This window comes from Miscanthus floridulus, chromosome 2 (assembly GCF_019320115.1).
Source record: "Miscanthus floridulus cultivar M001 chromosome 2, ASM1932011v1, whole genome shotgun sequence".
NCBI classification, from domain to species: domain Eukaryota; kingdom Viridiplantae; phylum Streptophyta; class Magnoliopsida; order Poales; family Poaceae; genus Miscanthus; species Miscanthus floridulus.
In genome coordinates this window covers 97,326,962-97,354,141 of record NC_089581.1, presented here as the reverse complement: position 1 = coordinate 97,354,141, position 27,180 = coordinate 97,326,962, and the positions used below count along the sequence as shown (strand labels likewise).

Here is a 27,180-nt window from a genome sequence, read left to right as displayed (position 1 = left end):
GGGAGCCCGGGGCGTGGCCCGCGAGGCTCGGCTATTCATAGCCGTAGGGAAAGGCGGGGTGCGATTGGTCGGAATATTTTTAAAGCAAAGCTATGTAAGGCAAATTGAAGGAACAAGCTATCCTTTTGGTTGGGTAGGAAGGAATTTCACCGTATGATAGTAAACAAAAACAGAGAGGTAGTAGTGTACCCTAGTGGAGCCCCCAAGGCGCCTCGGGCCAAAAGAGTGTTCGGGTCAGGGTGCTCTTATAGGAGCGTACGCTAAGTAAACAATGGTAAGACTGAAACTTAGGGGGAAAAGCGACATAGCTATTCCAAGCATTCAGAGAGAGGGGCGTCATTGTTGTCCTTCGATCAGGTAGGCAGTCCTGGTCGGATCACTTCATTCTTCAGTCATCCGAATCCTTGCCCGCCATGCCTCCTTTCACGGTTGTTGCTTCTTCGGCCTTTTTCTTTCTTTGGCCTATCGGTCTGTCGTAGAAGGTGCTTGAGGAGCTGGCAGTCCTTGTAGAGGTGTTTTATGGGGTAATTGTGGTTGGTGCACGGGCTCTCCATGAACTCGTGGAAGTGGCCTAGACGGTCCTATTGGGGCTATGTGCCTGCGTGATCAGCCGTGTCGAACCAATGCGGAGTTGGCCAGTCGGCAGGTGACTCTTTCTATTCTTTTTCCCCATCTGTGTGGAGGGGCCCTTGTCTGATCCTGGCGCTTGGCTTTGCCCTTACCCTAGCCTTCGTCAGTAGCGCTGTGGGGGCGGCGTTTGTTGGGGGTTTTGGACAGAGGTCCACGGTCCTAGGGCCATCAGGGCTAGGACTCCAGGTCGCTACTGCATGTGCCTCGGCTCGGTCCAAGCCATGCATACATAGGCGCTCGGTGCGGAGTGGTCTTTAGGTCAAGACAAGGTGCCAATACGACCTCCTATGCCACGCTCAACGATTGTAGCGGCGATCGGGTGGAGCCACCCATCTACTGTGTCCCCGTTCCCCTGACGGGGAGCAAGGCCATGAGTCGGCGTCGTGATATGGAACACTCGGCTTGTTGAACGGTGGCGGTCTCCACTAGTGCCCGGAGGTTCCGGTGGATCGCCTGTTCATGAGGGTCGTTTGACTCGGACAGGCCGCACAGAAGCATTGTCGCGGCGGCGATGTTCTGGTTTGCCCAAGCGAAGTGCGGGGGATCGTTCTCCCTGTCCATGGTGTTGTGCTAGACCCGATGGGCGTGACCCCGAGCGCCGCTTGCCGGTCTACGCGCATGGGGCACAACGAGGTGCGCCAAGCGTGGTGGCGTAGTCGGTGGCTGATGCAGCCACCGTTGTCATAGTTCCTCCCTGTGCTCAAGTGTGAGCTTGGGGTCTCTGCATGAGGGCCTAGAGAGATGTGAGTCCATGAGGACTCCGCTTCTGCCGGTGGGTGTCCTGGAGCATCCGCCATGGCATACTCCTAGGACGGATGGTGGCTAGGCACCATGTCGCCGATGCTGGAGCCGTCACTCTCGCCATCGTTATCCATGAGGTTGAGGAAACAGGTGGGAGCATAGCTTGCCATTCCCACAAATTTGGATGTGAGAGGGGCGGTGCTGGCATCCTTTGGAGCCCCCGGGTGTATGCGTCCACGGAAGACGCGAGGCCGTAGGAGAACCGGTCGTACGGTGGTTGCGTCGGGGACAATAGGGTTCCACCGGGTAATTGGCGGAAGATAGAGAATAGTAAGTAAATAACAGCGTGCACATTACTCACAGCGGGGTTTGAGCAGAGAGTTTGCTCGAAAAGAAGCGCAGATGCTGCGTCATCGAAGTTGTGCATCCCAGAGTCGATGGAGGGCGCCCCTCCGATGGGTGCCGGGACGTGAGCCTCCTTGTGGAGGTGCAGTTCATCGAGCCAGTCGGCGATGAAGTCCAGGCTTCCAAAGAGGAAGGCCTAGGATGGCTCGAAGACGGTCGGGACCCGCATCCCAGCTGGTGAGAGTGCAGGAAACTCCAGCGAGTCGAAGCGAATAGTATCGCCCGAGCCTACCACGGCGAGGGTGGTGGAAAAGTGGGCCATCCGATGACCAAAAAGTGTTGAACGTACAACGTCCTCCCCACGGATGGCGCCAACTATCGGTGCAGAATGTGACCAACTAGTAAATATTTGTAGTTTTACCGTACGTTGTGATCGGATGTGGCCTAGCACTCAATGACATAGGGTTTATACTGGTTCAGGCAACATGCCCTATATCCAGTTTGGGTTGGTCAGTGACTTTATTCCTGAGCCCAGGTGCTCGAAGTTCGCAGTGGGGTTACAAACGAGAAGGAGAAAGATGCGGTGTACAAGAGGTCCGGTCAGCTCCGGTCGGAAGGGCCGAGAGCGACTGGAGCTACGCTATGAGCTAAGTGTTCTAGCATGTGCTTGAGGTCTGAACCTGGTGGTTCTATGGTTGTGGACTAGAGAACTTGGTTGACCTAATGAATCTAAGAAAGGCTCTTCGAAGGGGGCCTCAGAGAGAAAAAAGGCTCTCCTTTGTTGGAGGGAGCGCATCCCATTTTATAGATAAAGGGGATGGCTTTACAAGTGAGGGTACATATGCTACTGAGCGTTGTTGCCCATGCCGGCGGGTACAAGATAATGGTAGGCGCTTACAACACTGTTGATGTTACTGTAGAATGTCAGATGCTTGTGGGAGGTTGTGTTTGCCTTCTTCAGGAATGGTAGATGTCGGTACCTGTAGATACTGTTTGATGCCTAGAGGCATGTGAGGAGTGTCACCATATTCACCCCATACGGTAAATCCCAGCGCCCACAACACTATCGGTACCCGGAGGCACATGGGGGGCCTTACCGTACGGGAGTTTTAACGGCGCCTATAATACTGCTTGTGTCAGGGTGGTTACAGAGTACTGTTCCCGCAGGTGTACAGGGTATGGTCCCTGGTATTGTGGTTTGACTTACGTGCCCTTGCTTGCTTTCTCTGTTCGCCCCTGGCTCCTTCCGAGCGGGCGTCTCCGGTCGGATGGCCCCAGTCGGTTCTGGCCGCACTAGTCGGAGAAGAGCGGTGAGCAGGATTTCTGTGCCCCCGGTCGGTCGACGCGGGGTTGGAGTCGGAAGTAGCGCTTTGGGCCAGGCCTTCCGATCGGAGAGGCCATCCGGAGGCGGCTGGAGTCTGAAGCGAGTGCTCCGGTCAGAGAGGTGGGCCGAAGTAGTTGACGAGCGGGTGCCGTTCTTCTTCGTCCGGACCTTCTGGTCGGTGACTGGACCACCCTTCTGGCCTGCTGTTTTAGACTCTTGGGCCAGCCCATGAGTTTGTGTGCTGCCTGTTTGGGCCGAGCCCCGGCGTGGAAGCCGGTCCCGAGGGACCCCGGGTTTATGAACCCAACAGATAGATAAAGCTGAGTTGAAAATAATAAAAGTCTAAAGATCGAAATGCACTCTGATAACTTATAGATGAAATTGAGCCTAAAAAGCCAAGTTTGAGGACTGAAATGTTTATCATCATAGTTCTGGATGAAATCGAGCCTAAAAGTAGAATTTAGGGACTAAACCAGTCATTTTGAAAGTTCGAGGATGAAACTGAGCATCAAGTAATCGTTGAGAGACCAAACTGGCTATTCTACCTTGTTTTATGCTAAATGTGCATTTTTCAAACAGCTTAACATGTAGAGCTTCTTAAAACATTCTCTCACAATAGATTGGTGTGGGATGAAGCCGAAAACGGCTCCAACTCGCTCTAGTGGGGCTAAGAGCATGTTTTAAGAAGTTTTACATATAGAGTTGTTTTATCAAATGGTTCATAAAAAAACTAATGGTTCATCAAAACAACTGTTGGCAGAGCTAAAGCAAAAAAAAAATGCACCACTAGTGAAGCTCAGTTGTGCCAAACGGGGCCTAAAAGTCAAATGATACACTTTTTTACATCCTTTAGTGGTCACACTTTTCCCTACAACACCCATTTATACTAAAACATAGAAGCTGGATCAAACCATCTTATTTTTAACCACGCTTTTGCTTTATTTATAAAGCTTCTTAGGGTCTATTTGGGACAGCTCCAGATCCACCAAAGCAGCTCGACTCCATGAAAAGTTACCCAAAAAGTCTAACTCCACGAAATCCATATTCAAAACAGTAGATTTAGGGGGCCAGATTCACCATTTTGGTGGAGTTCCTTAAGAGGTGCTTCACTCAAATTAGTAGAGTTGGAGAAAATTACCCACCACTGTCACCAGTTACACACCCTACATACCGTTTGGTTTCTATTCTCCTCTTCTCCACTCGACCGACTAGGGAAAAACATCGGCTATCTTCTCCGCGCTGGCCACCGGTGACCATCTTATTTTTAACTACACTTTTGCTTTATTTATAAAGCTTCTTAGGGCCTATTTGGGACAGCTCCATCAGCTCTAGATCCACCAAACAGCTCGACTCCACGAAAAGTTACCCAAACAGTCTAACTTCACGAGATCCGTATTCAAAACAGTGGATTTAGGGGCCAGATTCACCATTTTAGTGGACTTCCTTAAGAGGTGCTCCAACAAACTCAAATTAGTAGAGTTGGAGCCCCTCCCCAGTGAGGTTGCGCCAGACCGGCCCCGCGTGCCCCTTCTCCGCCCATCGCGCGCCCCTCCCTAGCGAGGCACGCGCCCTCCTGGCCCCATGCACCCTTCCTGCGGCCCCTCGCCCCTCAAGGCCACGCAACCGCCTGACGAGGCGAGGCCCCACCCACCCAGCCCCGCGCTCCCCTCTCCGTCGGTTCCAAACCCCTCATCACGGCTGGCTTTGGTCCCTCAGCGGTGAAAGTGCGTGTTGCAAGCGTATCTTTCAAGTATTTCAGATGTTTCATATGCATGTTGCAAGTGCTACATGTGGATGTTGCAAAAGTACATTGAGATGTTACATATATTGCAATGCTATACACGTATGTTGCAATGTTGTACACGTATGTTGCAGCGTTCGTTCCAAATGTTTTAGCTATTTCAGACGGATGTTGCATGTGTTTTATCTAGGTGCTGCATATTTTTCACACAAATGTTTCCTCTGGCTGTTGCAGAAGTCGATCTGGTGTTGCACATGCTGTAATGGACCCCATCTGTAGCAGGCGCCTGCAGCAGCTGCTTGGCCCACCTGCATGGGTGTGGGTGTGGACGGGGCGCGAGCAGCAGGCGTGGGAATCTGTGCGGGCACAGATCGAGACTGAAGCGGGCGTGGGACTTGGAGCAGCGCAGGGCACAGAGCGGACATGGGACACGGAGCAACGTGGGACCTCATGTGAAGCAGACGTGCGGCACGGATGTCCAGACACTGGCCCCCGTCTGGGAACGTCGAGGCTCTAGCCTTTCCCCTATTTCTTTCCTTTGTTTTCTCACATTCCTCTATTTCAATGCAAGCAGGCTCAGTGTAAAATAAACTTACACCATTAAAGTGAATTGATATTTCGTAGACGTAGTATTTTACACATAAGTGGATGATATATATACTAGTCAGCACAACACTACAAAATACGTCATAGTGCGTATGCTTACTTTCTGCATTTTCGTAGCTTAGAATGCTAGTTACCACCTAACAACTAGTATTAGAAGCGAGTACAAGCCGTATATATGTATAGAATTCAAATTCACCGAAACGAGATAATAATGCCACTACTAGCTACACGGGTCTGTGTGACGCGGCATGTACAATTGCATCGGCTATGATCTTGTAGGCTCTCTGTGATGGATGGACCGCATCAAAGAAGACGTATTTATCCGCATCCTCGCATGTGAGCGCATTGTCCAAGCTGCACAGCACTCCTGTCTCGAAGTATCCCGTGCCGCAGCATCCTCGCACTGCATTCTCAAAACCATACGCCCATGGCCTGGTGATCATGTCCGCCAAGAGACGGTAAACGTCGACGTACACGACCTGCGCCCCCGGCAGGTCCCGGCTGAGCCTGCTCGCCATGGCTCGGAGCCCGCGGTTGAATCTGCGCGCCACCATGTTGTGCCACCTGTTGCAGTCCCCGGGCCGCGCGAGGTTGACGGTCCGCTGCAGCGGCAGGCACCCCAGCGGCGGCAGCCCCAGGGAGGCGGACCCGCCGAGCGCCGAGCGCGTACACGGCGCGCACCGCCGCCTCGGCCGCGCCGACCAGGTACGCCTCGTACTCCAGTAGGGTGAAGCGGCCGCGCCTGACGGGGAAGAGGAGGTAGTTGCCCAGGAAGTCGCTGGCGCCGACGCTGAGGAGGTAGAGTGAACGAGCGACGATGTGGTCTGCGGCGGCGCCGCCCAGCTCGCGCCGGAGCTTCTCTTTGTACTCCTTGAAGTGCTCTATCTGCTGAGTCAGGGTCACTGCCGACTGCATGCAGGAAATTAATTAAAGTTACGTGATTTTTTTATAATACTATATAGTAATGGAAAAAACAACTAATTTGAATTGTATTGTTAAAAATTGGATTGGAAACTCACAAAGATTTGCGCAGTTATATCGTCGAACCCACTCCCAGCCGAGGCGAAGCTGACACCCGACGCGAGCTGGTGGATGCCGTGGCCAGGGTCGAGGTACGCCGGCACAGCGGGAGGCAGGCCGAGCCCCTGGGAGACGAAGTCAGCGGAGAGGCGGCCGTTGGAGAAGCGGCCGGTGGCAACCCCGCCGGCGAAGTCCCGGCCGTAAGGCGTGTAGTTGCCCCGGAGGAGTGTCTGGATGAAGTTGTTGTTGCCGGTGTCCGCGGTCGAGTCGCCGAACACGATCACCGCCGGGACCCTGTCTGCTGCGGCGCCGCGCAGGAGTTGTAATAGTAGCTGCAGCACGAGGAACATGTCCAGGAACACCTTCGTCATGCCCAGGAGAAGGGACGACATCGTGCGTGCTATGCTACCTATGCTCCAACATGAATTAAGTCCTTTGCGGATGGTTGTTACCCATTTGTGGTGGATTTATAGCTTTGTCCTCGCAGTGCAAGGAACCGAGGACAATTATAGGTGCACAAGTTCGTCGGCCCGGTGCTTCGATTTTGGTTGGAACAGCTTAGGCCGGCACGGCAAATGATGGGACGGTGGCCGTGCTTCTTGTTCATCCATCTCACACTCACAGGTCACAGGCTGTGGCGCGGGCGGCTGCTGCATGCACGCTCTCTGCTGCTGACTTCTCTGTGCATTTATTTGATCCGAATTCTTGGTGCAACCCATCGCTTACAAATAGTCTTCAAGACGGACCTGCTGGCTGCTACAGTGGGTGTACTTTATGCATGTCCAATATAGGGCCGGGCAACGGGGGTACGAGTCACGGCCTGTTAAGGTCCGGCCTGTTAATGACACAGCTCGAAGAGGCTCGTGCCCATGCCGGCTCGGCCGACGACCTAGTGCCTAGCCACACCCACGAGAGGCTAGGCTGGCACGAGCACATCCCGACAAGGGGTTTGGCTGGCTAAGGCCCGCTCCAACTGGTCACAAGGCCTAGGCACCTAGGCAGGCCTCCTCGCTCCCTAAACATTGTGGCTTCTTGGCTAGCCGCGTCGCCCGCTCTTAGTATAAAAGCGGAGGCACTAGGGGAGGGCGAAACCCTAGCCCCGTCCCCTCGGACTTCCACTCCTCTTGCTCGAATCATCGTCGCCTTCGCCCGTCGCTCCCTTCCTCGTCCTCTTGGATCTCGATCTCCCTCCTCCTCTTTTGCACCTTCTGCAGCTGCCGAACGTTAGCATGAGCGCATGACGCCCACCGTCCTCCCCTTAACCCTCCACTCATTCGCATCAGTTGTCGCTCGTCGCTCTCCTCCTCGCCCTCTCGGATCTCGATCTCCCTCCTCATGTCCTGGATACTCCCTAACAATGTTGTAATCTAAATGGACTAAAGAATGAGAATGGATCCACTAACACATAAATAACTATTCCAAAAGCACAACAGTTCACCTACCAATCCCTCTTCTCACCACTAACATTGTAGTCCATAGCCTTATGAGTGTCTTTTTCTATGGACTAGTTCGGCAATGTGAAAGCTCTAGTTTGGTTTTGGCGAATTGATGAAACCCTAAGTGCTAACCTAGTTTATCAAGTGATCATGAGATAGGTAGCACACTTCAAGTGGAGAAGCCAATGAAGATCATAACATGACAATGGTGATGCCATGGTGATGATCAAGGGCTTAAACTTGAAAAGAAGAAAGAGAAAAACAAAAAGCTTAAAGGACAAAGGTATAAACCATAGGAGCTATTTGTTTTGGTGATCAAGACACTTAGAGAGTGTGATCACATTTAGGTTTGATAGCCTTACTATTAAGAGGGGTGAAACTCGTATCGGAATACGGTTATCAAAGTGCCACTAGATGCTCTAACTTGTTGCATATGCATTTAGGATCTAGTGGAGTGCTAACACCCTTGAAAATGTTTGTGAAAATATGCTAACACATGTGCACAAGGTGATATACTTGGTTGTTAGCACACTTGAGCAAGGGTGAAGAGAACGGAGGAGATGCCAGCGTCGGTCAAGTGACCGGACGCTGGATCTAAAAGCACCGGACGCTGACTGCCTGCGTCCAGTCGCGCTGACCTGGCGGTACAGTGGCTAGGGTACTCCACTCGGACGCTGGGCTGTGTCCGGTCAAGGTGGACCGGACGCGTCCGGTCGAGGAAAACCGGTTTTGGACCTTTACTGTACTCGACCGGACGCTGGGGCTCTAGCGTCCGGCCAGTTTTGCCGGAGCGTCCGGTCAACTTCGTAGCCGTTGAAATCTAACGAACAACGTTTGAAGCTAGTGATGCGTGGCGTCCATCAGTGGACCGGACGCTGAGTCCAGGGTCCGGTCAGTATGACCAGAGCATCCGGTCAGAGCGCAGTGTGCCCAGCAAAGGGGTACAACGGCTCTATTTCGTAGGGGCTTCTATTTAAGCCCCATGGCCGGCTATGGCTCATATCTTTGGCCATTTTCATTGACATAGCAACCTTGTGAGCTAAGCCAAAGTCCTTCCCACTCATCTCCATCATTGATTCATTATCATAGTGAGATTGGGAGTGATCCAAGTGCATTGCTTGAGTGATTGCATCTAGAGGCACTTGGTGTTCAGTGTTTCGCTGCAGATTTCGCTTGTTACTCTTGGTGGTTGCCGCCACCTAGACGGCTTGGAGCAGCGAGGATCGTTGAGCGGAGGGTGGTGATTGTCTCCGGCTCCGATCGTGGTGATTGTGAGGGGTTCTTGACCTTTCCCCGGCGGAGCGCCAAAAGGTACTCTAGTGGATTGCTCGTGGCTTGTGTGATCCTCATCTTGTGTTGGTTGTGCGGCACCCTATTGAGGGTTTGGCGTGTGAAGCCAATTAGCGCGTGAACCTCCAAGTGAGTGTATCGCCACAACGAGGACTAGCTTGCCGGCAAGCAAGTGAACCTCGGTAAAAATCATTGTGTTCATCATTGATTCCGAGGTGATTGGTCTTCATTGTTATTCATCTTTGTGATTGATTGGTTCTTTCATCTACACGGCGGTATAACCTTCTTGATCACTCTCTTTACTTTACCGCAAACTAGTTGACAAGCTCTTTAGTGTAGCTAGTTGTGAGAGCTTGCATGGTTGGTTGGTGTGGCTCTTTAGTTAGCCTTTGAGAGCACACTAACATAGGGTAGTGTCATAGCTCTTGTGTGAATTGACACTATCTAAACTAGAATTGTGGTAGGTGGCTTGCATTTTAAGTAGGCTAGCGCAATACTTGCTTCGCCTCATAATTGTCTAACCATTTGGTTAAGTGTTGTTGTAGAAATTTTTCTTAGGCTATTCACCCCCCTCTAGCCATTAGGATCTTTCACAATGTTTCGGCTAGTCTGTATGAAATATTTTAAGTCCATAAATTGCTTTCTGAGCACATTGTGGTTGCTCCAAAACCTTATCCTAGAACTTGTTGCTCAATAGTACTAGATTATAGAATTTCTTGTCCATAGTTTCGTTTGACCACTTAAAGTCCTAAAAATTTGTATGATTTTAAAATAGGAGAAAATAAATTAATTATGCATTTTGTGAGCATTTAAATTTAGGAAAATAATAACTTTATACAAAAATAAAATCAAATATAGGTCTACATACATGTGTGTGAATCCATGCTGTTGCATATTTATTTTGTGATGCTTTGGTTTGATTAGAATTTGCAAAAGAATTTGAATTTGAGTTTAAATTGGATTTGAAATTGTGATAAGAAAATAGAAAATGAGTTTTATTTTTCTTTTCTCCCTCCCTTGCTTTCGGCCTATTGGCCCAGCTCCCGCTCGACCTGGCTTCCTGCGCGGCCCGCTTTCCCCGCGCGGCCTGCCCTCTCTCCCGCTTCGGCCCGCCCCACAGGCCCAGTTCTCCCGCGCCCCGCGGCCCAGCAAGCAAGCCGCGCAGGCCGTCTTCCCGGCCCAGTCGAAGGCCTGCGCAGCTGCCTCCACACTCCCTCTCTCGCTGACATCGAGGCCCTGCGCCTCCTATCCCGCTGACAGCCGGGCCCGCTCATCAGACGCATCTCCTTCGTCCGCTCGTGTGCGAGCCGGACACTAAGAGCTCGTGTCCGCGCCGTCTACACCGCTTGGCGTGCAGTCCACGCACGCCCCACCCTTAAATAGCCCTCCGAGCCACGCCGCCTCCACCTAATCCTAGAGCAAGCCGCCGCCCTCGCATAAGCTCGAAGCGCCGTGGAACCCTAGCAGCTCGCGCCGCCGCCGACGTCGTCCGCCATTCCGCGCCGCACGTCGTCGTCGGACTGCTCCTCGCCTGACGAAAACCCCCTAAGTCAGCCACGGAGGAGTTGTACTAGCAGCTGCAGCACGAGGAACATGTCCAGGAACACCTTCATCATGCCCAGGAGATGGGACGACATCGTGGGTGCTATGCTACCTTTGCTCCAACATGAATTAAGTCCTTTGCGGATGGTTGTTACCCATTTGTGGTGGATTTATAGCTTTGTCCTCGCAGTGCAAGGAACCGAGGACAATTATAGGTGCACAAGTTCGTCGGCCCGGTGCTTCGATTTTGGTTGGAACAGCTTACGCCGGCACGGCAAATGATGGGACGGTAGCTGTGCTTCTTGTTCATCCATCTCAGACTCAAAGGTCACAGGCTGTGGCGCGGGCGGCTGCTGCATGCACGCTCTCTGCTGCTGACTTCTCTGTGCATTTATTTGATCCGAATTCTTGGTGCAACCCATCGCTTACAAATAGTCTTCTAGACGGACCTGCTGGCAGGCTACAGTGGGTGTACTTTATAACATGTCCAATATAGGGCCGGGCAACGGGGGTACGAGTCACGGCCTGTTAAGGTCTGGCCCGAGCATGACACAGCTCGAAGAGGCTCGTGCCCATAACAGCTCGGCCTACGACCTAGTGCCTAACCACACCCACGACAGGCTAGGCTGGCACGAGCACATCCCGTCAAGGGGGTTAGCCGGCTAAGGCCCGCCCCAACGGTCACAAGGCCTAGGCACCTAGCAGGCCTCTCCACTCCCTAAACATTGTAGCTTCTTGGCTAGCCACGTCGCCCACTCTTTGTATAAAAGCGGAGGCACTGGGGGAGGGCGAAACCCTAGCCCCGTCCCCTCGGACTTCCACTCCTCTTGCTCGCATCGTCGTCGCCTTCGCCCATCGCTCCCTTCCTTGTCCTCTCGGATATCGATCTCCCTCCTCCTCTTTTGCTCCTTCTGCAGCTGCCGAACGTTAGCACGAGCGCATGACGCCCACCGTCCTCCCCTTGACCCTCCACTCATTCGCATCGTTGTCGCTCGTCGCTCTCCTCCTCGTCCCTCTCAGATCTCGATCTCCCTCCTCATGTCCGGATACTCCCTAACAATGTTGTAATCTAAATGGACTAAAGAATGGGAATGGATCCACTAACACATAAATAACTAATCCAAAAGCACAACAGTTCACCTACCAATCCCTCTTCTCACCACTAACATTTTTTTGTTTCTTATGTGAAGTCCATAGCCTTTTGAGTGTCTTTTTCTATGGACTAGTTCCGCAATGTTTCAGCTAGTCTGTATGAAATATTTTAAGTCCATAAAATGCTTTCTGAGCACATTATGGTTGCTCCAAAACCTTATCCTAGAACTTGTTGCTCAATAGTACTAGATTATAGAATTTCTTGTCCATAGTTTCCTTTGACCACCTAATGTCCTCCTAAAAATTTGCATGATTTTAAAATAGGAGAAAGTGAATTAATTATGTATTTTGTGAGCATTTAAATTTAGGAAAATAATAACTTTATACAAGAATATAATCGAATATAGGTCTCAGTACATGTGTGTGTATCCATGCTACTGCCTATTTATTTTGTGATGCTTTGGGTTGATTGGAATTTGCAAAAGAATTTGAATTTGAGTTTAAACTAGATTTGAAATTGTGATAAGAAAATAGAAAATGAGTTTTATTTTTCTTTTCCCCCTCCCTTGCTTTCGGCCTGTTGGCCCTAGCTCCTGCTCGGCCTGGCTTCCTGCGTGGCCCGCTTTTCCCGCGCGACCTGCCCTCTCTCCCGCTTCGGCCCACCCCGTAGGCCCAGTTCTCCATGCGCCCCGCTGGCCCAGCAAGCAAGCCACTGCAGGTCCGTCTTCCCGGCCTAGCCGAACTGCTTGTGCAGCTGCCTCCACTCTCCCTCTCTCTCGCTGACATCGTGGCCCGCGCCTCCTATCCCGCTAACAGCCAGGGCCCGCTCGTCAGATGTGTCTCCTTCCTCCGCTCGTGTCCGAGCCGGACACTAAGAGCCCGTGTCCGCACCGTCTACGCCGCTTGGCGTGCTGTCCATGCACGCCCCGCCCTAAAATAGCCCCCCGAGCCACGCCACCTCCACCTAATCCTAGAGCAAGCCGCCGCCCTCGCTTAAGCTCGTAGCACCGCGGAACCCTAGCAGCTCGCGCCGCTGCCGACGTCCTCCGCCATTCCGCGCCGCACGTCGTCATCGGACCGCTGCTCGCCGACGAAAACCCCCTAACTGAGTTCGCCGTCTTCCCCGCCACCTCCTAGTGCCTTCGGTTTGTTTTCTGGTGCTCCGTAGGCCCTAAACCACGAACGCCGGTGAGCGTCTCGCCTCCGGTCATGGCCGCCGCCGTGTTCGATTTCTTCTCCGACGACAGCACTCTCTCTCTCCCCCTTCCGATCCAATCCGTGCCGTCTAATCCCGATCTGACGGCCCAGATTCAAGATACCCCTTCGCCTGGCTTATTTGCTAAAGACACCCTAGACTTTTGTGTATTAGAACCCACGGTCCAAAGTGTATTCTCAGAATGCGTTTTCTTCTTTTGAAGGCGTAGTTTTCTTCATATTAGATTGAAAATATGTTTTTCATCTATTTACAGTTTTGCCACTAGGTTTCTATAGACCATAACTTTCACGTTTTAGCTCTGATTTGACCCATTCAAGTTACGTTAGGTTCGCAATTGCGTAATCTACATGTTCATACTACTGTTAAGTATGTTTTCAACTTTTAAAATTTAAGGTTAGATTTAATCTATTATTTTGTTAAAGGAAATCTTGTTTAATTTATTTCGTTTTAGCTCTGATTTTTATGATCTTCGCGTCTGTGTGATCTTAGCGAGACGTAGATTCGTTTTACAAACTTTTCAACTTGATTTTGTGCTGATTGGTGTACTATTCTAATCTATAGCTTTTGTTTGCTATGCATGATTGCTTCTGGATGCTTGTATGTTGCTATGATTATCGAGTATAGACATTGAGCAATTCGTTGTTGATCAAGAGTACTACTTTGACGAGCAGGATCAGCAGGAGCACTTTGTTCAAGGCAAGTGTAGCATGGGATTATCCTTGTTTTCTAACAACTTTAATATATTTAATTCATGTTGCATGTGTCACCTTGATAGGGATTCCCTAGAATTGAACTTATACCTTGTCTCTTATGCGATATGCATTGGGTAGCTTTGCTAGTGCTCAATTAAACCATGATCTTGTAACTTAACTAATGGTGTATGCAATAAACATTAAAATATGACTTTTTAGCAACTTGGAAATAGAGGGTTGGAGTATTTAGGCTACTTTCTAAATGCTTTAAATTCCTCTCCCTAAGGACTTATCTGTAAGTGATCATCCGAGACTTACAGTACAGTTGTGAGGGCTACATGCCTCTGGCTTTAGCTCAGTACAAGGACCTTTTCTACCTTGTTAGAGGTTACCTTTATGGCATAAGAGGGGTGTGTGTCGATGTGGGACCCACTGGGATACACCTCAAGGAAGAGAAAAAATCTAGTTTGATTAGGATTCCTCCCATGTAATCCTAGTAGTAATACTACCCTGTAATTCTACTAGGACTCTACATTGTAAACCGACTAGGACTCTGGCCTCCTAACTATATAAAGGAGGGTGGAGTTCCTAGAGAAGGGGGTTAGAGACAACACTTTACAATCAATCCAATGTAAAGGCTAACGCCGACTGGACGTAGGGCTATTACTCGATCACGGTTGAGGGCCCGAACCAGGATAAATTGACTGTCTCTTACGTTCACTGTCGAGTTCTGCATACGCTGAAGCCTGAACAAACTACCCCGTGGACCCTCGTGGCAGGCTATCGGTGGTGAAACATCGACAGCTGGTGCGCCAGGTAGGGGATTTCAGCAAATTTGCATCCGAGAGCTCGACGGACCTCGACAACATGATCTTCTCGACGGGATCAACCTTCATATCGAGGGCTCGACAAACCTCAATTCCACCATGATTTCTATCGATGATGGAATCAATCTACTACGGCGACAACTCGGCGACCTCCCTTGCAGATCGACGCATACATCATACCGTCATCTCGAGAAAGTCGCTGATGGTAGAATCCATCTACTACGGTGAAAAAAACTCTCAAGGATCGACATTCCTAGCGAGTTCGAGTACTCGCAGGCTACGACGCACACACGGCATTGCTGTTGGGCCGTAATGCGCCAAAAGAGTCCCGACACAACTCGTCGTGAGAGTCGGCATCTTTTGGGCATGGAGTCAAAGCCTGATGCAGCACCCAGCACGGCGCCCGCATGGGAATCTACTCTGATCTAGCAAGCTTGGCTTTAGGTATTGCCGCCACTGCTACCGTATCGAGATCCATCAAAGATGCTACGAGATGGAATCAAACTTGCATGGAGCCCTACACGCTGCCTCCGTGTCCTCAAAACGAGGAAGGAATCCAAATTCGCCAACGACGCCACTACGACGACATTAGCACCACGTGTGGGAAGGGAATCCCAGCTGGTTCGTACGCCAAAGTGGATATGCTCGCTGCTGGATGTTTTCTCCAATCAACGACAAGCAAATAAGCAAGGAATCTAACCGACTCCTACATGAGACCAAGGCACCTATCTAACTGCTTAAGCTGACTAGCCAAGCAAGCCAGTTGTCCGACTACATCTTGAGCCAGAAGCAAGCCAGTTGTCTGACTACTAGTCATAGTTTCCGACTACTTTGGCTGCGATGACCAACTACTCGACAGCTCATGTCCAAGTACTCGCAAGCTGATGCTCGGGGGCTACAACCACTGGGGTCTCCTGAGCACAAAATGTCAGGATCATGCGCTGATTCTACCACAGCGATCTACGAGGTGGACGACGAAGGCAAACTCCAAGGACGTCTCCTCGAAGATCGAGAGGACCAGGAAGACCTCGCTCTTTCGACGAGATCAACAAAAGAACTCGTCCGGAAGGCTCTCACTTCTCATGATGTCTGAATCAACCCCTGGTCTCGCCGACAATCGAATTCAATTTCAGACTCTAGGACAGAACCCGCCTTGGAAGCCAATCCGAGATCTTTTCACAGCAATCCGGGTTCTTTTTCGACGGGACTCCGGAATACAGCTTCAATCCATCAAAAGATCAGTTCAGGCTTACTTCAGAACCCTCCCATGAAGTTAGGTCCTCTCCCAATTGGACTCAACAACATGGCAAGATCTTACCAAGACCCACTCCAAGAAGTAGCCGGTCCAGTGCGAAGGCTACGGCTTACCGAAGCACAAGAAGGCCTCATACTAACCATGACATCTCAAGATTGCCTTGTCCACTGGCTGGGTCCTATCCCCAGAAGCAGCAATGCCCGATTAGTTGATGAGACAGCCGTTCTACCCTACCAAAAAGGTAGTATGCTCTACGACACCGATGCCTCCACAGAAGACATCAACAAACTCATGCAAGGTAGACATAGAAGCAGTACATGCCCAAGAGGTTTTTATGGTTCGACAATCACCGCTGATACCGCTACAAGCACCAGATGTTAGATCCTTAGATGAGTCAGAACCCAACATATCTCCCAACGCCCTGGAATACGATGGCGAGTCTGAGGGCCAGAAACAAGCTAGAGAAAGAAGAAATAAACTAAAAGAAGGCCGCAGATGCTGCGCTTGACAGCGCAAAGAAGCCTGGATCAAGTATGAGATAGAATTAGCCAAGTACGGCAAGAAGAAATACGATCAAGAAGCCAGAGAAAGATGAGCAGCCAGGGCACGCAATGCTCCATATGATAAGATCCGAGAAGTGTTAGAAGAACTTGAAGCCATTTCACATCCCAATGAAGAACAAGAGCGACTCCGAGAACTTTTACGAACAACATCCTTAAAAGCACATGACTGAACGACCTACTCTAGAATATCCGCCATTTCAGCTAGGCAAGAAGTACAAAGTCAAAGGAGATCTGCTTTTGAAAGACTGGGGCCAAATGGAAGCCACGACCGAGGAAGCAAAAAAAACCATACTCAGAGTAACCAAAAAGTAAAATGGTTGAAATTATGCCTGAGCATACCGGCCGAGAGCAAAAGAGCTGAAAAGATGCTTGAGCCCGCCGATGAGGGTAGCTAATAAGCTAACACCCGATCCAAAAAGCAAAATGGCTGAAATTATGCCTGAGCATACTGGCTGAGAGCAAAAGAGCTGAAAAGATGCTTGAGCCCGCCGATGAGGGTAGCTAATAAAGCTAACACCCGAACCAAAAAAGCAAAATGGCTAAAATTATGCCTGAGCATACTGGCTGAGAGCAAAAGAGCTGAAAAGACGCTTGAGCCCACCGATGAGGGTAGCTAATAAGCTAACACCCAAACCAAAAAAGCAAAATGGCTGAAATTATGCCTGAGCATACCGGCCGAGAGCAAAAGAGCTGAAAAGATGCTTGAGCCCGCCGATGAGGGTAGCTAATAAGTTAACACCCAAACCAAAAAGCAAAATGGCTGAAATTATGCCTAAGCATACCGTCCGAGAGCAAAAGAGCTGAAAAGATGCTTGAGCCCACCGATGAGGGTAGCTAATAAGCTAACACCCGAACCAAAAAGCAAAATTGCTGAAATTATACCTGAGCATATCGGCCGAGAGCAAAAAAACTAAAAAGATGCTTGAGCCCACCGATGAGGGTAGCTAATAAACCAAAAAGCAAAATGGCTAAAATTATGCCTAAGCATACCGGCCGTGAACAAAAAAGCCAAAAAGATGCTTGAGCCTGCCGATGAGGGTAGCTGATAAGCCAACACCTGAATCGATCCTAAGATGTTTTTAAAACTAGGGAAAGAGCCAAATGCTGGCCACATCTCGAGTTAAGCAAAAAAGCTAAAAAGAAGAAGTTGAAGATACTTGAGATCGCTGGTCCTAAGTCTCTTTAGTACTAACAAGAACAAAAAGGTTGTCAGGACAAAAATCTACTTAACCCGAGTTGTTTACACGGCAGCTAGACAAGCACTCGACAAATCAAGAAAGTTTATCAAGACAACGATCTACATATACCGAGTTGTTTACACGGTGTAGACGAAAGCCTGACAAGCACTTGACAAAATCAAGAAGATTTGACAAAACAACGATCTGCATATACCGAGTTGATTACACGGCGCAGATAAAAGCCATACAAACGCTTAACCTATCAAGGAGCGATCCTACAACGGATGAAACAACATGACCACCATAAACTGTGGATGCGCACCACAACCAACAAATGACTACTCGGAAAAAATTCCGATCACTTGGACAACTCATTTAAAGAATAAACAAGGCGAAGACATCTAGGCAAAGAAGACATCAACAGAAAATAAAGAATCTTCATTCAAAAAGAAGTATAATATCCTATTACAGAGGCTAGGAGTACAAAGGTCAATTACATCAAGCATCGTCATCAGGAGAAGAAATATCAATATTAAGATTATCCACAATCCTCCTGGCTAAATCTTTCGACCTCAGGCTCCACCTTTTCAATGGCATCCAGATATTCTTGACTCTCGGCTTCCTCTGCAATCTTGGACAAAGGCACCTCCTGGAGCAAGAACCCGGACCTAGGGCAAGGAACATTTTTGGGAACCATTTTCTGGACCACGTCATCAAATAAGGAGCTCTCCCACCGCTGGCTGCCGTACTTGGCCACTACTTCGTTGGGTGAGACACACGCCCCATGCTATCTTACTCGGTTGCTGCTCTACAAGTCACCAGGACGTCCGACTACTCAGGCCGCAGTGATCGACTACTCGGTTGGGGTGATCAACTACTTGACAGCTAAGGTCGACCATGTTGCGGTGATTTGGAAATTCTAAGGTGGGGTGATATGGGGTCTCCGGTGAGGGGACTGCCCACCCAAAGCCTTTTGATGGATTATCTAGGTTGCCTTCCTCGAATCGGATCATGGTCGAACGAGAAGATTTTGCGTCAGCAAGATGAGCACGAATATGAGGATGCACGTGCATATTATTATGTACTTTCATTACTCAAGCGAAACAAAGGAAGAGGCATGACATACAGCAGCATGCAAGAAGACATCAAGCACGCAAGCTAATTATGGAAAGTACTCGGTGGCTCAACTAGTGTTGACTTGCAATGGTATATGGATAGCCTACTGCAGTTCACAGGGTTACTTGGATACACCCTTGAGAATGTCTACAAGATCCTACATATCCTCAGAAGAGGTTTTCAGTTCTTTGAACAACTCAGATTCAAGACCCTCCAATTCTTTGTTCCAAATAGCAAGAGGCTCAGGGGGCTACACTCAGTGAGTGCACTTTTTCTTCAAAAAAGCGCACATCACTCAGAAGAATTCTTCAAGATAGGAGTTTTATACAAACATAAGATTCAAGACCCTCCAACTTTTTGTTCCAAATAGCAAGAGGCTCGGGGGCTACACTCAGTGAGTGCACTTTTTTCTGAGTTCTTTTTGATAAAGAACCCAGGTATATGCTCGAGAGCCCTTCAACAAAGAATCAGAGCAATTTCAAGACAAGACGAGTGCACTTTTTTCTTCAAAAAAGTACACGTCACCAAGAAGACTTCTTCAAGACAGGCCACTTCAAGGCCTCAAGACAAAAAGAACCCGGACCGAGCTATATCTGAGTTCTTTTTGAAAAAGAACCTAAGTATATGCTCGGGAGCCCTTCGATGAAGAATCAGAGCAATTTCAAGATAAGACCCTCTAGCTCCTTGTTCCAAATAGCAAGAGGCTCGGGGGCTACACCAAAATGGGACTACTTTTTCTTAAAAAAAGCACACACCACTCGAAGATCCCAAGAAGCGCTACATGGTTTCACTCAAGAAAGCACTCGGGCGATGCTTGTTCCTGCTCGGCAAGACCTGGAGGAACAAGACAAGGCTTCCGAGTTCAACCATGAAGTGCTCGGGGGCTTGTCGATGCGGGACCCACGGGATACACCGCAAGGAAGAGAGGAGATCTAGTTTGATTAGGATTCCTCCCATGTAATCCTAGTAGTAATACTACCCTATAATCCTACTAGGACTCTACATTGTAAACCGACTAGGACTCTGGCCTCCTGACTATATAAAGGAGGGTGGAGTTCCTTGGAGAAGGGGGTTAGAGACAACACTTTACAATCAATCCAACGCAAAGGCTAACGCCGACTGGACGTAGGGCTATTACTCGATCACGGTCGAGGGCCCGAACCAGGATAAATCGACTGTCTCTTACGTTCACCGTCGAGTTCTGCATACGCTGAAGCTCGAACAAACTACCCCGGGGACCCCCTGTGGCAGGCTATCGGTGGTGAAACATCGACAATGTGTTTCGGGTTTGATATAGTGTGGCCTCTAGCCCGTCAGTGTATAGGCTACGCGTCATTGTGCCTGTCAGAAGGGGAGCCCTACATTCGCAGGGCACAAAAACCTAGCTGTAACAACCCGGGTTTTTGGAGAAGCCAAAAATACAAACTTTTTAAAATTTTTCCGACAATGCGTGAAGCATGTAGATGCTAGATCAAACAAAGAACAATTTATAAATAAATTGTTGCATACATATAGTGTTGCTTGTAGGAGCTTGCCAGTGTTCCTTATTTGGTTTAGGGTTTTGTGTTGGAGAGCATAAGTCCGTAGCGAATCCTTGTGACTCATTTTGGAATCTCTCATGAACCCCTTGACCAAATTCTATAATCAACCAACTATCCTTATCAACTCAATGCCCGTGAATTACCAACCCTTGATTGGACCCCAAATAGAAGCCCTTGGTTTATTTAGAAGGTAGAAAATAGGAATAGAAAGGGATAGAACAGGGAGGAGAAAAAGGAAATGGCCAAACCAGCCCAAGCAACAGAATCGGCCCAGCTCGCCTCCTCGGCCCGTGACCACCTCAGCCGGCCTCTTCCACTTGCGCTGGAGGCCCAACCCGCTCACCCCTTCTCTTGGCCCAACCGGCGCCAGCAGGCCCAGCTAGCCTCTCCCACTCGAAGTCGTGGCCTAGCCTGCCCCGCCAGCCCACTCACCCTCGGCCCAGCTCGCCACTCCTCCCTTTGGCCCGCCCCGCCAGCGCCTTGGCCCAACCAGGCCGCTGCCACGGCACAGCCCAGCCTGGCCAACAGCCGAAGTCCTAGCCTCCTTAACCCTAGGCAGCGCCCTGGCCTCTAGACATCGCCGCCGCTCGCATGCCAGCACCCCTACACCTGTGTCCCGACCACGCCCTTAGCTCAGGTGCCCGTGATTCACGCAGCGTGTCCCTCTCCCTAGCACGGACATCGAGGATGGACGACACCTCCTAGAAGCCCTAGCTAGCGTGCTATAAAGACCCCCGATGCCGCCTCGCTCTGGAGCTCCTTCCAGCCGTCGCCACTCCATCCCTCTCCCTCCTTGCTCTACCCTGCCCTGCTACATAGCCACGCCGGTCAGCCATCATTGGCCGTGGCCCTCCACTACCTCGCCGCGTGGCCGCTCCCAGCCGAGCGCCATGGCCACTCGAACGCCGACCTCGACACCGTCCGCGACGTCGCCCGAGCCTGCGTACACGGCAACGCCACCAGCGCGCCTCGCCGAGCCACTCCACTCTGACGTCAAGCGTGTCCACCACCATGGACCCAGCCTCTACCACGGCGTCATGCGCGTTGCGCGCCACTACCTCCCCACCATGGTCGTGTAGTCGCCGTGGCCACGACACAAAGCCGTCTCGGAGCCCCTCGTCACCAGCTGGAGCCCTGCGCTGAACCGGGAGCACGCGTGTACGGCATCGACGCGACCTCGGCGCTGCCTGCATCAGGCCCGACCTGCACCACGCGACCTTCTGCCGATAAGCCCCCGGTGAGCATCTCCTGTTTCACCGCCTACCTGCCCGTCCTTTGTGCCATTCTCCTTTGTCTAGCCATCGCGCTGCTCTGATCGTGTCGCAACAGCCGGTCACCATGTATCCGCGATGCCCCTGCGCCCCATGTGCCGATCGAGCCACGGCGTGGGGGCGAGATCGCCCTGGCCGCGGACTATCGCACCTGCACAGGCATAGCCACGCACCATTGGGGCCATACACGCATAGCACATCCACGCCGGTAGCCACCCACGGCCGCCGCACGACCTCAGCGCCGCCACACCATGCTTGCCTCGCCACCCTCGCGGCCAAGGCATAGCCTTGCACGTGCCTAGACTCCACAGCGCCTCGCCCCATGTCGCGACGAGCACCAAGCCGCACTGCTCGACCACGCGGACGGTGAACGCCGGTGCACACCGCTGCGTCACCAAGCCTTCGCCGTCCAGGGGCCCTTCCTTGTCATGTAGCTTGCGACCACCATGCTAGAGCGCCACCCACGATGAGCCAAGCACCAGAAGCGCTGTAGCACCGCCGTGTGACACTGGCCTGCTGCCCCGCGTCGCAGTGACCGCAAGCGCACGTCGACGCCCCTGCCGAACCGCCCGACCACCGGCATGAGCACGTTGTCCTGTTGCCGCGCACCTCCGCTTGGCCGTGGACGCGCACGTCGCGAGCAGCCCTAGCCCTAGACCCTGCCTTGCTGAGTTGCCGCACCATCGAAGCCTAGAAGCCGAAGTCACTCGCCCGTGAGACGCGTGTCGCGGTCGAGGCAGCTGTTTAGCCCCCATTCATCTTCCGTCGCTGTGCTCGCCATAGACCAAAGCCCCAAAGTGAAGTAGCAACGTGGGCCTGATCCACATGCACCAGTGAGGGAAAAAAAGGAGACTGGACACGGTCCACCACGGACCCAGTACGCGGTCCATGGACCAGCGCCTGCCGGTTCACCGTGAGCCGCTCTCATGTGCACAGTCTAGACCTGGCCCATCAAGAGCCAACAGCACCACGTGGATAGCCTACCTGCCCGACACGTGTTCGGGTCGGCCCGGCCCAAATCCATCCCTATCCAGGCCCGCCAAAGTGCAGTCGGAACCCAAACCGGATGACCATTGACCGGTCAGCATTGACCATTAACCAAACCCTCATGACAGTGACCCAAGAGCTCCGGTCCCACCTATTAGCCACGGTTTAGCTCTAATAACGCCATGCTAACATCATGCCGAAAATGAGACCACGCCAGCGCCCGGGACCTCGGCGACCACCCCGATCACTCTGACCACCTCGGCGACCACCCTGATCACTCCGACCACCTCGGCGACCACTCCGACCACCTCGGCGACCACCCTGACCACTCCGACCACCTCGGCGACCACCCCGATCACTCTGACCACCTCGATGACCACTCCAACCACCTCGGCGACCACCCTGACCACTCCGACCACCTCAGCGATCACTCCGACCACCTCAGCGACCACTCCAACCTGCCTCTCCCAGACCAGCAGGAAGACCCCACCGTCTTGCCGAACACTTTCTTCACTAACCCTTGTGGTGTTTATCAACAGTAGGCACATCTTAGCCAGTCGCTGCCATGCCCGGCTAGCCATAGCCTACCTTTGGCCAACCATAGCCAATTGTAGCCAGCCACAGCAAGCTACAGCAAGCCACAACAGGCCGTAGCTAGCCTCAGCTGGCCAGAAGAAGCCACAACCCTCCGAGACAAGTTACAATAGCCTATGGCCCTCCACATCTTTGCCGTGAAGTCAAATTCTAGTCAAACGCCATTCCCCACCAACGAAAGCCCCTTCCTGCCCATTCTTATACTCGTTCGTACACTTACAATATGTGATCTTGATCTATCTATATCTGTCTACACCGTGCCCTTGTGCAGGTCTACCCATCCCCATCGCTATGGAATGTGCTACTCCACAGTCGTGTCGAGTTGTTGCGTCTTTCGGTCGTGTTTGGTTCTTATCACTGGTTGTTGGTGTTGTTGCCTGTGTGCCGAGCCTTTGAGCCGGCTGAGGGATCATACCACGTTCGGACGTTATGATCGCGAGATCTGTCTCGCCATGACCGTGATGCTGAGTGTAACTCGACCCCTCGCTTTTTAGTTGACTTCATTGTATCAGAGTGTTAGCTCCTGTCTTCGGCCCTAGAACATGGTCGTGATGGATTCGATGTCGATACTAACATCGATGCGGATATCACCCGCACACCTTGAGCCCTCCATGACCAAGTCATGTGGGAGATGACCTGGGAGATAACAATCATGGAATGATAGATGCTCTGATCGATTCCGTCTTGCCCATGACGATTGGATCAAAGACCAGACTATTCCCTTTTGTTAGCGAAGCTATGGTCTATGTCGTACCTCGGACCCATGCATGTTGACCCGATCGACCGTCTAAAACCATCTTCCCTGAAGATGTGTCTAGGAACATAACATGGACGTGCCTAGCTAACCCCGCTGCTTTTGCCATGTTGAACGTCTCCTTGGCTCCCGACGTTGATGAGTCGTATAGATCGAGAGGACCCGTCGTTGTCCAACCTCTTTGTGGTACCGCTTCCTACCATAGTGGGTGAGCCAAAGTACATTGGAGCCAAGTCACAATAGTGTTATTTGTGACTTGCGGGATAGGGCTATAAGAGCTGAACCCCGTCGTTCTTCCTTCGTTGGGCCTGTCTTCCGATTCTCGTCATCTCCATGATGCCCGGAAGGAAAGACAGCGAGCCGTGATGTTTGCTATGAATGAGCTCTAGCTTACATCGTTTATCGTAAGGCCATACTGGCTTGGCCATGGCATAAGCTTGTGCATAAGCAAACCATCACTTGTGTTTCTTGGCCCAAGGAAATCAGACAACCACCGAGAGGGCTAAGCTATGAATCTTTTAGTGTGCCGTTGGCGTTATTGGATCTTCCTGCGTCTTGTCGTCTTTTCGTGCGTTGTGTGTTCTCTAGCTTTGCGTGTCGCTTCGCGGAGTAGATAGCGATCGGATCAAGAGAACGGGAACGACGACAAGGACTGTGGACTGGAGTCGACTCAGGAGGAGATGACCCCGCTAATGGAACCCCAACAAATGGAGAATTGTACCACTACTACCTCTACATCGCAGGTGTCATGGCAGTACCCTCTTTTAGAGAATCCTATTAGACATTGCATAATATCTAGAACTGCTAGCGCTTTATAATTATTCCTTTGCTAGTACTTTGATGCATGCTACTACCTGAAGCCATTATTACCCTGATGCAACCCACTCTACCACGTCACCCTGCTTTGCGCATTCGCTCGCTTAGATATGCTTACTTGCTTACTCGCTTGCATATTACACCACTATATTTATTATTAACTCCACTTCGCATTACATCAGGGATGTGATGCTGGTGGTGAACCCACTGGGAAGGGTTAGGCTATGGGTGCCAGACTTGGTAGTGTGTGAGCGTGCTACGTGTGTCTTGGGTGCGTGGAGAGTGAGGGTTGTGTTGACCGAGCTAGAATAACGACAAGCCTGGGGCGAGTCTTGCCATGTGGTGCTACCTGGGCACTTGGATATGGAATACCTGTGGCGGGTAAATGGTAATTGGAGGTGGCCTGGGGTGTGAACCTCAGAGAGGTGGAGCCCGAGGTAGAGGTGCTGTGGTGGCATGTAAAATGGAAACCCTGATGAAGACATTCTGGCTTGGTCAATCCCTAAGGACTTACTAGTACTCAGACTCATCGGGAATCCTCTACATCCCACTCGCCCTATATGGTGCGGGATGGTCGGACTACTTGGTAGAACAATGCCACTACTGCTAGGCGAATGTGTGCAAGGAGGTACGGGGCACGTGGTTTCCCCCACACCCTTCCGAGACTTTAGGAGGCCTTGTGGACCTAGCTCTTGACATCCGGAGGGCCCCGGCTCTGTCTACGACTCATAGTATCAGCCATCCCAGACTAGACTTGGGATGTTCCAGGGCTGAGAGGTAGGGTGGCATCATTCTAGGCTAGCAAGCGGCTGGAATCTGCCTAGATAGGGCACCGTCGAGGATGGCTATCTTGTGGGTATGTAAAACCTCTGCAGAGTGTATGGTTGATCAATCGATACATATACCGACTTGTCGGCTATGGACCTTTCATGGGTTTCGCTTAAACTAGATAGGGGATGAGTCCTTCTTTCCTCCCTCCAGGTTTGGGGTATTTTCGGCCGTGAGCCAGGGGCTGCGGGCCGTTGAGACAAGTGCCAAGAGGGAGTCGGCCTGTCAACCTGAGTGTGTGAGATGAGATGTGGTGATGGTGGTGGGGTTGTGGTTGGGATGGGTTGGTGGATGGATATGGATGGATGTGGATGTGTGTGGCTGGGAATGTGTTAAAAACTGGATATTATTATTACATTACTACTGTTACTTACTTCTCATGCGCTAAGAATGTAAACCACAGCCAAAAGTTAGGATCGCCAGATCCTCTTGTTTTATCTTTTCCACTAAAGCTCATCGGTGCTGACCATGGCCTGCACACATCTGGCGGTGTGCAGATTTTCCTGCTTCTCAAAGATGCTGACTTTAGAAGGATTATGAGGTCCCGTGTCTACGCTCAAGTTTGGTTCAGAGATGGAATCTACGCTGCACTACGCCAACTCTGATGATGCTCGTGAAGGAGGAGCCTTCACTCGATAGTCTTCCGCTAGATTAACTCTGTAATAGGTGTGTTCCCCAGTGATGTAATATCTTGTATTCTTGTAATCTTACGATGTATGACTGTGACATCGACTGAAATATGATAATATGATGGAATCAGTTCTTGGTTTATCATATTATAATTCATTCTGTGGATTTTCCCTTCGTGGAAAAATTGAGGATGTTTCGCTAGCGGCCCTAACTTGTTAGACGAACCTTTGAAAGACTTCATAGTGAACCCTGCCTGCTCACCTTGGAATTGTTTTGGGAGTTATAAACCCAGACATATGGGTATCACGACTCACAGTGAAAGTGTACAAACTCTGCAGAGTGTAAAACTCTCTGATCGATTCCGTCTTGCCCATGACGATTGGATCAAAGACCAGACTATTCCCTTTTGTTAGCGAAGCTATGGTCTATGTCGTACCTCGGACCCATGCATGTTGACCCGATCGACCGTCTAAAACCATCTTCCCTGAAGATGTGTCTAGGAACATAACATGGACGTGCCTAGCTAACCCCGCTGCTTTTGCCATGTTGAACGTCTCCTTGGCTCCCGACGTTGATGAGTCGTATAGATCGAGAGGACCCGTCGTTGTCCAACCTCTTTGTGGTACCGCTTCCTACCATAGTGGGTGAGCCAAAGTACATTGGAGCCAAGTCACAATAGTGTTATTTGTGACTTGCGGGATAGGGCTATAAGAGCTGAACCCCGTCGTTCTTCCTTCGTTGGGCCTGTCTTCCGATTCTCGTCATCTCCATGATGCCCGGAAGGAAAGACAGCGAGCCGTGATGTTTGCTATGAATGAGCTCTAGCTTACATCGTTTATCGTAAGGCCATACTGGCTTGGCCATGGCATAAGCTTGTGCATAAGCAAACCATCACTTGTGTTTCTTGGCCCAAGGAAATCAGACAACCACCGAGAGGGCTAAGCTATGAATCTTTTAGTGTGCCGTTGGCGTTATTGGATCTTCCTGCGTCTTGTCGTCTTTTCGTGCGTTGTGTGTTCTCTAGCTTTGCGTGTCGCTTCGCGGAGTAGATAGCGATCAGATCAAGAGAACGGGAACGACGACAAGGATTGTGGACTGGAGTCGACTCAGGAGGAGATGACCTCGCTAATGGAACCCCAACAAAT

At 50.9% G+C, this 27,180-nt stretch overlaps 1 pseudogene; it reads right to left on the bottom strand.

Moving 5' to 3' along the window:
• Positions 1 to 5,420: 5,420 nt before the first annotated feature.
• LOC136539232 (GDSL esterase/lipase At2g42990-like) lies at positions 5,421 to 6,832 on the bottom strand (annotated as a pseudogene).
• Positions 6,833 to 27,180: the final 20,348 nt, after the last annotated feature.